The 12,980-nt window shown below is 44.4% G+C and overlaps 1 protein-coding gene across 1 annotated transcript in view; it reads left to right on the top strand.

Moving 5' to 3' along the window:
• The first annotated feature begins 7,719 nt into the window (after positions 1-7,719).
• The window catches only part of NEK3 (NIMA related kinase 3), a 46,180-nt gene continuing 40,919 nt past the window's right edge, over positions 7,720-12,980 (top strand). The window contains exon 1 of the mRNA XM_089680337.1: positions 7,720-7,935. The gene's annotated coding sequence lies outside the window, so the exon portion shown is untranslated. The remainder of the gene's footprint in view (positions 7,936-12,980) is intronic.

The raw sequence follows: 12,980 nt of genomic DNA, 5'->3' as shown, positions 1-12,980 counted from the left end.
TGTTCCAGTTCTGTCATACCATCCTGCTGTCCCTGGACCCAGGAAAAGGACTTCTTCATCTGCAGTAGAACGCCCCGGTGACTATAAGATTTCAGATGTGCCTGTATTTTATCTGTTACATGTGAGTGCAAGTCACATTGTTTTTTTAATAAATTGTTTTACAGTCTGCACTCAGTGGTGCATTCTCTAATTTATTTTTTGCATGTATTACGGAGATCTACTTCCTCTCTGCCTAGAATGCCTGCCTTGAGGTGACAACTGCTTTGGTGCCCTTGCACAGCTCTTATCAGCCACATGAGGTTTCCTCCCTGTGTTTTTGGACCGAATAGGGAACGTTCATCTTGCGCTAACTCACCTCCATGTACCCTTCTTAATTAAGCATGTGCATCAGATTACTCTAGCCTTTCATTTTGACTGTGCTGCCTTTGTGTCTCGTATAGGCATCTGGGGTCTATCCAAATATGTAGAGCACTTTTGTTAAGGTGCTTGGATGCTGATGCCTTATTTAAAGAGCATCTGACTTGGTTAACCTTCAAAGAGTGTCCTTGATACCACCATCAAGGTGGCCAGAGCATACTCCAGCCTTGCAGAAGGTCCAGGGAGACAATGTCTGAGTCACATCCTGTTCCTTCAGCTACTTCTGCAGTAGCAGCTGAAAAAACTTGAAGGAACCTGTGCCCCCACTTCTACAATTGAGGTGCTGTGTGTGAATGCTTCTGGATCCATGGGTAGCTTGCCCTGCAATCATTTACATAGAGTGCCCTTTTTAAGCCCCCTTGCCCCTGGTGCTCTATGTAGCTGTTCCCTCCTTTCTTCGTGCCGCCGCTCAATTTATTATTACTACACAGGTTTTATAGCATCAACAGTTTTCGCAGCGCTTTACAAAATGAAGGTAGACATTACAGTTACAATACAATTTGGTACAAGAGGAAACCGAGGGCCCTGCTCATTCGAGTTTACAATCTAGGAGGAAGGGGAGAGTGATACAAAAGGTAAAATCTGTGGGGGGGATGAGCTGATAGAGGACTAGGTACTCTAGGTAGAAGCAGAATAGACTTCTTTAAAGAGAGGTTTTCAGGGATCGTCTAAAGGTGGATAGATTAAGGGACAGCCGGACAGATTGAGGTAGAGAATTCCATAAGATGGGAGATGCTCGGGAGAAGTCCTGGAGGCGAGCATGGGAGGACGTAACACGGGAACTAGAGAGCAGAAGGTCTTGGGAGGATCGAAGAGAGCAGTTTGGTTGATATTTTGAGACAAGGTTGGTGATGTAGCTGGGGGCAGAGTTGTGGATGGCTTTGCAAGTTTTTAGTATTTTGAATTTTATTCACTGAGTGACTGGAAGCCAGTGCAGGGATTGGCAGAGAGGGGTAGCAGACACTGAACGGTTGGTAAGGTGGATGAGCCAGGCAGCAGTATTCATGATGGACTGGAGGGGGGATAGCCTATGTGAAGGTAAGGTAATGAGGAGGGAATTTCAGTAGTTGAGTCGAGAGAATACCGGGAGTGAATTAGCTTTGTGGTATCATTGGTTAAAAAGGGGCGTATTCTGGAAATGTTGCGGAGGTTGAGGCGGCATGAATTGGACAAGGATTGGATGTGGGCCTGAAAGGATGGTTCAGAATCCAAGATTACCCCTGGCATGCGGTGATGGGTTTATAGTGGTGCTATTCATCCTGACTGAGAAATCAGGGGAAGAGGCACGTGGGGGAGGAAATATTATGAGCTCAGTTTTGGATAGATTGAGTTTTAGGAAGTGGTGTGACATTCAGTCTATGTCTGTTTAGTAAATCGGTGATATGTGTGGAAACTGAGCTGAGGAGTAGAGAGATTTGTGTGTCATCAGCATAGAAATGGTATTGGAAACCATGGGAAGCTATCAGCTGACCCAAGGAAGAAGTGTAGATGGAGAATAGGAGAGGTCCAAGGACAGAACCTTGGGGGATCCCGACAGTAAGAGGAGGAGGAAGTAGAGTTGTAAGTGACACTGAAGGTGCGGTGAGATAGGTAAGATTTAAACCAACGGAGGGTATTTGTCATGGAGACCAAGTAAATCGAGTTTTGTGAGGAGGAGGGGGTGGTCAACTGTGTCAAAGGCAGTGGAGAGATCCAAGAGCAAGAGTACGGAATAGTGACCATTGGTTTTAGCAGTTAGTAAGTTGTTTGTGAGTTTTAGGAGAGCAGTTTCTGTGGAGTATTGTGGGCAAAATCCAGATTGAAGGGGATCGAGAAGGTTATTCTCAATAAGGTGGCAGCTCAGCTGGTTGTAGACTAGATGTTCAAGGAGTTTAGAGGCAAAAGGGAGTAAGGAGACGTGTCTTAGGTTGCCAAGATTGGCGGGCTTCAGTGAGGCTTTAAGTATGGGGGTGACTAGCGCATGTTTTAGAGAGTTGGGGAAGATGTCAGTAGAAAGGTAGAGATTGAAGATATGAGTTAAAGAATGAAGGATCGAGCCAGAGGGTGACCGTAGTATTTGCGAGGGAACAGGGTCCAGGTGGTTAGGTGGGCTTTAGAAAAGTTTACCAACCTCCTCTATAGTAGCTGGGTTAAACAAGGGAAGTATAGATTGTGCAGGTGGACAAGGAGTGTAGGGTGAGGGAGATATCTGATACAATTTGTGACAAGATCTCCACTGTACAATCTTTATTTTTGAAGTGATTAATGATCTCCTCGGCAGTGAGTGAGTTAGTGGGTGGAAGTAGAGCGTTAAAGGTAGAGAAGAGTTGACAGGGATTGCATGAGAGGGTGTTAATGAGAGTGATAAAATAGGTCTGTTTGGCAGTGTGGAGACAAGAATTGTATTTTTGAAGGGCAGATTTATACTGGTCGAAGTCTTGCTGGGTCTTAGTCTTACGCCATAAACACTCGAGCACGGCTACGTGTTTTGAGGCATCTGGTATTGTCTGTTTTCCAGGGCTGTAGCAGTCAAGGCCTAATTCTGTGTGTAGTGAGGGGGGCCAATGTGTCCAGGGTGGATGACAGTGAACTATTGTATACAGAAGTGGCCAGGTTGGGGCAGGACAGGGCTGAGATTTTGTCAGAGACAACCTGTTGCTGAAAAAACAAGAGAAGGGTTAAGATAATGAAGGTTTCTACGGTAACTGTTTGGTAGTTGGAAGCCAAGGAGAGAGTGAAGCTAATAAGGGAGTGATCAGAGAGGAAGAGGAAAGTTTTTGAGGATGCAAGGAGTGCATAGGTAAGAATACAAGGTCGAGGCAGTTACCATTTGAGTGAGTAGAAGCAAGTGTCCATTGTTTTAGGTCAAAAGTGGTTAGGCTCAGAAGTTTGCATTTTTAGTGGTTAGGCTCAGCTGCAGTTTGCATCTTTCCAAATTTTCCTTCGATTCTTCTCTTTCCTAGGCCTTTTGCATCAGCTGGGCCATCTCTGAGATCAGCTTTGGCTGTCCATTTACCCAGATAGGGACCTTTATGGAACCCTTGCACATCTAATATTTCTGGGAGCATTGACTCTTGTGTTTGGCCTACTGGTTTTTTTTTTTACCTAGCCTCTTCATTTTGGGAAATCAGGTGACTGCTGATAAACAGAATAGGTTTTGTGGATCTTAATGGGCAATCTCTTTCTGAAGGGTTAACTTCTACAAGGTCTGTCTGAAACTCACCCTGTCAGGTTATAGTGTTGGAAACTGTCATCTGTTGGTGAGGATAATCCCCATAGTGATTCTTTGTAGCAAGAAACTGCAAATTTACCTTTCAGCTCTTTGTCATCAGATGGAGGTTACCCCTCTGTTCTCCTCAGTGTTGTTGGGGGATCCTCCTCACACACCTTTTTTCTCTTTTCAGTCTGTGACCATTTTCTCTAATAATGTGGACCTAAGTTTTGAGCAGACTAACATGTCTGCCTGTATGAACTACATAGTCACTGGAGTGACCACTAAACCTCTGTCATGCAGCTGATAAGAATTCTTCTCCCTGTATCTGATCTATGGTTCCTAGGGTCCTCCTTTGGAGCTGCTTGATTATCTTATAGAACAGGTAGTTACCTCTGCTTTGTGGGATCCTGCTTGGGTGGGTCTCCTAGTTCGGACCTTGTTGGACACCACAAAGCACTGCTGTGTCCTTGCTCTTGAGAAAGAATGGGGGTCCTTCTTTTGTCACAAGAGGTAATCTGCCATCTGTGCTGGATGACACTACAACACTCAGTCTTAACATGCCCTGATCCTTTTAAGGGCATTCCCCTGGAAACTAGGTCCTCTCAGTTGGTAGTCTTGCTCCAAAGTGCAGCGCTGACACCATGTGGCATGTCATGCTGGTTGGAGGAAGACCGTGGGTCGTTCCTGGATTGTCAGCAGGCAGGGCGAGCTAATCTATTGCGGCAAGTATTTTTTGTCAGGAACAGGGAATGCCTTCAGGGGACCTATTCACCTAGAGCTGAATCCTTTTTCCCCCAGACTGAGTCTGTCTACTGAGGAAGGTTTTTTTTCTTTTTTTTTTTTCTCACCCATTTCCTTGTTCTTTTCTCTAATTAGGTTAACATCACTATGCTTATAAGATTCCTGTTTCTTGGCCATTGACGCTGTGCTAGATCTGGGAGGATAAAAGGCATTCCTAAACTTTGTTCCCAAAAATAGGCCCCCTCCCCTAATTTTTCTTCTAATCAAGTTAATGTTATGCTGATGCTGCACTGTGTCTAAGGGATCAAAACAAATACAAGGGTCCTAGGGGCTAAGGTTTATCCCCAGGTCCAACCTACCCTGGTGGAGACGTTTCTCTTGCACCCTAACCCTTCAATCATCATGACTGTGGAATCAAATTTCAGACTTCTATGGCAGATTTAGGAGTCCTTTCTCACTTTTATAGACTGCTGTTTCTAGCTGATGCAAAGTTTTCTCTAGTGAGTCTCACTATACAAAGTCCATTGTCTGGCCTGACAATTTCTACAGTGCTCTCATTCCTTGATCCTAAAGGGGCCAGGGGTGTAAGGCTTTAGGATCTTCTCACTTACACTGGCTGGTCTATCTCACTGGGACCTGTATTGTTCTAGGTTTCCTCTATCTAAGGACCTGACCCCAGGGGTGTATTTACCACAAGGCACTTGCCTAGGGTGGCATTTTTCAGGAGGGCAGCACCTCCCCACAGAAGAAGGAATGAAAGCAGGGAAAGATGTCATGGGAACCAGGTGGGATCCAAGAGCGGCTACGGGCTGCTTGATGATGTATGTAGAGCCTGGTTCTCGTTCCCGGAGATGTCCAGATCTGTGAAGATGAGTGTCTCTCTATCACTGGGGGGGGGGGGGGGGGTAGTCAAAGGCTCTTCCAGGTGGGGGGCAGGGATGTTGTTGGTCACTGTCAGGCTCTTTCCACATGGGGAAGGGGGGGGGGGGGGTTGTGTTGGTCAGTGCCCATGGGGGCAGACAATTTTTGTATTGCCTAGGGCACCACAAATCCTAAATACACCACTGCCTAACCCCATCTGGTTGTGGTTAATTGTTCCCCACTAATTGGGAATTTCATTGTTGCCTTTAGCAACTGAGTTCCAGATAAAGCGCTTTTTGGAGTCTGTTCTGGCAACAAGTTAGCTGCAGAGTTCTTTCCAAGTCTAAGTTGTTGGGATTGTCTCAGCTTTTGCCTTGTATCTGAAGACTCACTCTGTGAGTAGGCCAATCAGGCTGAGCACTGGGAGCTACCTCATTTACTCTAGTCACTGAGTGGCTTTACATTTCCCACTCTCTGCTGGTTTATACCATAGAAGGGGTTAACACTGAGATACTGAACACTGACATCATCCACTTTCAGGCATTTTTAGGTGTATTTCTGTGCTCAGGAGAGAAAACTGCCGTATACAACCACCCTATAGTAATGAATGGCTGTATACTAGCCATATTAAGAATAAGCCATGATTGCGGTAACTTACGCATGGGTATAAATCCTTAAATGTTGCTTTTGTGCGTTCCCGGGGATTTATGCGGGTGTTTACACAAGCACGCCCTATACCCGTGTATAGTCTTTTATTATTATGGGAAAGCTGTATGCTGGTAGTTGTCTCTCCCAAGTGCAGAAATACTGAATCAATTTGTGTTGGGAAAACATCCGTGTGTATGAAGCTTAAACTGTTTCAACATTAATCCCAAGAAATATCAATAAAAACCTTATAGCTTCTATATAAGCAAAATTGCTGGTATACCACTATCTATTTATCCATTCAGTTGTATCCGACCCTTGGCGATTGCATGGACCGTCACTCGGAAGCGACTTTTTCCATGAATTCTCTTAGCAATTATTTTTACAGGGTAGGTTGCCAGGTCTTTCCCCAACCCCTACCATGCAGGAGATCCCACATGGCCTGGGATGAAACTAGGACAATTTAGACAGGAGCCAATTAACCTACCAGCATGTCTTTGGAGTGTGGGAGGAAACTGGAGTACCTGAAGGAAATCCACGCAAGCACAGGGAGAACATGCAAATTCCATGCAGGAGGCACCATGGTTGGGAATCGAACCCATGACCCAATTACTGCATGGCAGACGTGCTAACCACTAAGCCACTGTGCCGCCCATACTACTATAAAATATTGTAATAAAGTGGATTTTTAGTTACACTTGTGTCCCATTACCAGACTGTATTGCAGCACTTCCTAGAAATCAGGAAGTGCTACATACAAGGTATCAGTGTTGCTACATACAAGGTATCAGCACTAAAGGTGGAAATACACGATTAGAAAATCGACCGATCGGTCATCCAACGACCAAGAGGTGTTCATTCGTTGGTCGAAATCATGGCCCACATTAATCTAAAAAAATCATTTATCGGGCAATACATAGTGTTGACGTCTTCCATACAAGTGGAAGTGATGCAGTGTGCGTGTGACCTTGTAGCCACGCCCTTCTGGCCAGAACGAGTGATATACACAGCAATTACCAGCAATGAGTATAATATAGTTTATTACGTTACCTCAGTGGTGTATTTAGTTTTTGTGCTGTCCCACACAGAGAGCCCGACATTGACCAAGAGCACCCCTGCCCCCACCCAAGACAGCCTTCCACTACCACTGCCCCCCATAAACCAGCCACCATCCCCCATGGCGAGAGAAAGAAAGTCACCTTCACCTCCGGACATCCCCTAGGAACGAAAGTCGGGCTGTGCATACACCGTCATGAAAGCCGCAGCTTCTTTTGGAACCCACCAGGTCCCCGTGCCGCGTGTGTCTTTGCTTCCGTCCCTTCTTCCGAGGGGCTGTGCTGTCCCCCCTGAAAAATGCCGCCCTAGGCAAATGCCTTGTGGTAAATACACCCCTGCATTACCTATATACATAAATAGTGATACATAAAATATAATATGCAGAATTCTGGTTTCATTATCTCATTATCCCAATCTGCTTTTAACATTTGGATTTTTCGTTTGTGTTTACGAAGATTCCTTGGACATAATCATCCGGGTCATCTTCTGTTTCCGCTCATGCGTGATAGTGCTTGATAGATTTTTTTCATACGATTGTCATACCACCGCATAGAAAATCGGTCGTTCGTATGCAAAACAACTAAATTTTTCACTGTTGTTCAACCAAATTTTTTGTTCACAATATCGTTATCGGGTAAAACATCCTGCTCCTGAACAAAGAGAAAATCGTTCGATCAGTGGTTCAACTGAATTTTTCGGACGATTTTCTTATTGTGTGTACGGGGCAATAGTTTGTATAACAACTATACAAAGGACAAGGGCTTTCTGGGTAAATGCCGTGATTTGACCACGAACAATGTGCAGCTGCCATAGTCTGTGTGTAGGAGTGGCTGGGAGGACACACAGGAAGAGCGAGCGGTTACTGAGCACACCCAGGAACACACGACTGTGTCTGATCAATGTGCTACTGGCTGAACTCACACAATGAGAGATCCATGCACTGCACTCTGTAACAACACAACACAGCCATCTGCATGACACCGCGCTGGACACCACAGCTGACTGCCTCTGATCACTTCACGGTATGACCTGCTGAGCTCATTGAGCCATTGTGCATTATATAATACCAGCCAGTTTGGATGCAATGAATGCAAGCATTGTTACATACAGGGCAGCAGCATGTTACGAATATCAGCCTGGAGCAAAGGAGATTAGTTAGGAATCTCTATCATTGAGCGTTGATCAGTAAAGCTTAGTGAAGATCGGAGATAATGAAATGGTTTGTATGTTTTTCATATTTAAAGCATCAGCATTCAAGGGAGTTTACACTTGATATCGCGTTTCAGGCAAACCATTGCATCAGTAAATAATACATTTATTTTATTTCAGGTACTTATATAGCACCGTCTGTTTACACAGCGCTTTACATATATATTGTACATTCACATCAGTCCCTAACCCTCAAGGGGCGTACAGTCTAAGGTCCTTAACTCACATTCATACATACACATACTAGGGACAATTTAGACAGGAGCCAATTATCCTACCAGCCAGGGGCGGACTGACAACTCATGGGGCCCCCCGGGCAATAGGGGATTATGGGGTCCCTGTGTCCTTGCTCAAACTCAAAAAGGCCTATGAAAAAGGTACCAGGGGCATCTCATGGGGGCCCCCTACTGACCCCGGGCTCTCGGGCAGTGCCCCACTTTCCAAATGGTCAGTCCGCCCCTGCTACCAGCATGTCTTTGGAGTGTTGGAGGAAACTGGAGTACCCAGAGGAAACCCACACAGGCACAGGGAGAACATGCAAACTCCATGCAGGTGGTGCCATGGGATTTGAACCAACAACCCTAGTACTGCCAGGTGGAAGTGCTAACACGTGTGTGTGGTTACCACCAGTCCTCTTGTAATGGGGGGGGGGGCCCAGACAGATGGGTGAATTGGATGTGGGCGGGCAGGGAGGGTGATTGTCACAGTGGGGGGGCAATTACTAGAACCAATCCCCTGTATGGCTCTCTGCAGCAGCTGAAAGTTGGCTTCTTCTCCTCTCCCCCACACTGGCTTTCAGATGCTGCAGAGAGAACCATACAGGGGATTGGTTCCGGTAATTGCCTCCCCATCACCCTCCCTGTGAACCATATGTTTCCCCATGTGCCCCACCCCCGCAGTGCTGCCGGCTTCTCTCCTCTCCTTCCCACCAGCAGCTGCCAGCACACAATATGAACGTTCAGGATGGAGAGTTGGGGAAAAGTCTGGTAAATATGTCACATTTTCCAGCCCCTTGCTTCCCTGAATGAACGCAATGAGTGATTGGTACTGATCATTCACTGTGTTTGTAACTGAAGCATAGTAAACTGTGTGGGTTTTTTTTTGGGGGGGGGGCTGTCAGGTTGGCTGTACGGGGACCCATGGTTTCTAACAGCAGCCCTGTGTGTGTATATATATACGGTATATACTGTATATATATATATATATATATATATATATATGAAATAATCCAGAGCTGCCGCACTGTACAACAGAAATCTTTTCTCTTTATTTCTTAGCAACATCCATCTCATCATAATAAGTGTTCCATAAGCTCGTTTTTGAGCGTTTGTAAGGCTACACACTCCATACGTATAGCATGTTCAAATGCAATATCTAAATATATAAGAACCACATGGAATGTAATTACCCTAGGTTCAAACCTAAGCATTTTCTGCAGCGTTTTGCTGAAACACAGTACAGTCCATTTAACATGATTTCCTATGGTACATGTTCACATCTCTGTGTTTTCATCTGGTACGTTTTTTGGAAAGGGTCAGTGACTTTTTTGAACACAAAAGTTGCGTTTTTGGTTCTATGGACTTCAATGGAAAAGCTGCAGAAAAGCATGTATTGAATTTTTGCTGCGTTTTGCATGTTAAATTTGCCTAGCAACAAGAAAAATAAAAAAAATGGGAAAAAAACACAACCTGCATAGATGTGAACCTAGCCTTAGGCTGGCCATACACTATACAATTTTCTGTCCAATTTCTGCCCAATTTCCTTTAGATTTACCTTCAACTATGTAGTGCAAGGGCCTGCCTAATTGGATACAACTGAAAGTGTTATTTAGGTTTGACCTCATATTATATGGTTTTTGGTAAATCTAAAGCAAAATTCTCAAGAAAATTGTATAATGTATGGCCAGCCTTATGCAGGCCATAGATGGATCGTCAATCGTCCGATTTTTTAGCCGAAAGAAAAATCGGCCGAATTTCGTACCGTTAGTGGATTCGTTCGTCAGCCGTTTTTCGTGTATTTTGCACTTTCAGATTATCGGTTATGTTGGGAAATTTGCGGCCAATTTGGACGATCGGCCAATTTTCCCGGCAATGATGGCCAAATCGGACGATCGTTTTAACAATAAAAAATCTGCGCATGAGCTGTGACCTGAAAGAGACAGAAGTTATGGGGTGAACTTTATGATTTAGTCAGACGATTTTTTTATTCGTTGGTGATAACGTCGGCCGAACGAACGACCGATTTTTCATTTATCGTTCGAAAAATCAGCCGATGTTCGACCCGTCTATGGCCTGCATTAGTCCTTATCCATTATACAAATCTGGTGCAATCCCAGAAGCTTTCCTACTTGCTGACAACTCCCATACTCTTCAAAGACAGCCAGTTACCTTGATATAACCAAAATAAATCATATAAATGTCCCATAATTGTCTGTATGCATCCAGGAAACATGCATACATATAAATTGAGAGACTCCATCCATAGAAGCAAAAAAATAGTAATGATAATCATAACAAAACAAATCCTACCACATCATACCCACCTATAAAAACAGATGAAGATCACAATTCAGGTTCAGACCTCTTAGTTGTAGGGTATTCAAATGCTCTATCCAATAGACCTCTTGACGTTTCAGTGTCAATTCTCTATCCCTTCCTTGTTTATCTTTAGGGATTTTGTCAATGACTTTAAATCTCAATTGAGAGATTGAGTGGGCACATTCTACAAAAAGCCATGCGACTGGTTGTGGTATCAGTCTGTCACAGCATACTTATGTCTTGCAAACTGGTTTTTCACCAGAGGTCAGCAGCACTGGTGGGGGACCCAAGAGTAGGGTCAGGGCTGCTCTGTGCAAACCATAGGGAAAATCCCTCTCTGTAGAGGTCTGTTGACACCAGTGGCGTCCCGAGGCAGGTGCGGGGGTGCACGCTGCACCGGGTGACACCAGACCCGCTCCACGAAAAGGTAAGTTGTAAAGAAAGCCGACAATCTCTGCAGAATGGATCGGATCTGCGAATTGGGGAGCATAATGGATCAGAGTCTGATCCATTATGCTCAATCTGAAGATCCGATCCATTCTGCGGAGATCGTCAGAGGGGGTGTCACTAAGTGTTATCGCACCGGGTGACGCCAACCCTAGGGATGCCCCTGGTTGACACTATCCTGTTACAGTAATGCGCATGTTACTGAAGCGCACATTACATGTACAGTTGCAAGAAAAAGTATGTGAACCCCTTGGGATTACGTGGAGTTTTGCATGAATCGGGCATAAAATGTGCTCTGAACGTCATCTAAGTCACAACAATAGAAAAACACAGTCTGCTGAACATAATACTACACAAACATTAGATGTTGCCATGGTTTAATTGCACATAACATGTAAACATTCACAGTGCAGGAAGGAAAAAGTATGTGAACCTTTGGACTTAATAACTGGTTGACCCTCCTTTGGCAGCAATAACCTCAACCAAACGTTTCCTGTAGTTGCAGATCAGACCTGCACAATGATCTGGAGTAATTTTGGACCACTCCTCTTCATAAAACTGTTTCAGTGTAGCAATATTCTTGGGATGTCTGGTGTGAATCGCTCTCTTAAGGTCATGCCACAGGATTTCAATCGGGTTGAGGTCAGGACTCTGACTGGGCCACTCCAGAAGGCGTATTCTGTGCTGTTGCAGCCATTGTTTTGTTGAATTACTTGTATGCTTTGGGTCATTGTCCTGTTGCATCACCCATCCTCTGCGGAGCTTCAGTTGGCGGACAGATGGTCGTACGTTTTCCTGCAAAATGTCTTGATAAACTCTGGAATTCATTTTCCCATCAATGACAACAATCCATCCAGGCCCTGAGGCAGCAAAGCAGCCCCAAACCATGATGCTCCCTCCGCCATGTTTTACAGTGGGGATGAGGTTTTGATGTTGGTGTGCTGTGCCTTTTTTTCTCCACACATAGTGTTGTGTGTTCTTCCCAAACAACTCAATCTTGGTTTCATCTGTCCACAGTATATTTTGCCAGTAGTGCTGTGGAACATCCAGGTGCTCTTTTGCAAACTTCAAACGTGCTGCAATATTCTTTTTGGACAGCAATGGCTTCCTCCGTGGTGTCCTCCCATGTACTCCATTCTTGTTTAATGTTTTCCGTATTGTAGATGTGTCAACAAAAATGTTAGCATGTGCCAGAGATTTCTGTAGGTCTTTAGCTGACACTCTGGGATTCTTCTTTACCTCATGCAGCATTCTGCGCTGTGCTCTTGCAGTCATTTTTACAGGACGACCACACCTAGGGAGAGTAGCAACAGTGCTAAACTTTCTCCATTTGTACAAAAGAAAAATATTCCTGCGCCAATCAAAATCAATAAATCACCTTTCTAAATTGCTGCTGTGCAAATAATGTGTGAAAACACAAACAGTAAAATATATAGATAAACAGCGCAACATAGACCTAAATACAAATATTAGTAAATCACACAATATAAATGTCCCATATTAAATAGTGCATGTATATATCAAAAAATCTTCAGAAAAAACCCATAAAGTCCCTTGTGAAGATAACTGATGATTCCAAAGATGTTTATAACCTTCCACCTTTCACCCGTGCACACCAACATCAAATACACTCCCCAGATTTTGGTGAGTGAAAAGCCTTTAAGGATTTTTGGGGAATCCTAAACCCCCTTTTCATCAGCTCAGTGATAGCCTGCCCCTCCAAGTTTAGATCTTCTTTCAGGTCCTCACCGTGGCTTCCTAGTTAGCTCCACCATATCATCAAAGAGAAAACTTATATAGTGTAATATTGCCACAATAGTATTGTACCAAAAGACAAAATCAGGCAACTCACATTTCAACAGCTTATAACAGGC

This window comes from Staurois parvus, unplaced genomic scaffold (assembly GCF_062004578.1).
Source record: "Staurois parvus isolate SC_StPar_1 unplaced genomic scaffold, SC_StPar_1.0 ptg000242l, whole genome shotgun sequence".
Lineage (NCBI taxonomy): Eukaryota > Metazoa > Chordata > Amphibia > Anura > Ranidae > Staurois > Staurois parvus.
The sequence above is the reverse complement of the archived record's forward strand: the minus strand, read 5'-3'. Positions and strand labels throughout refer to the sequence as shown.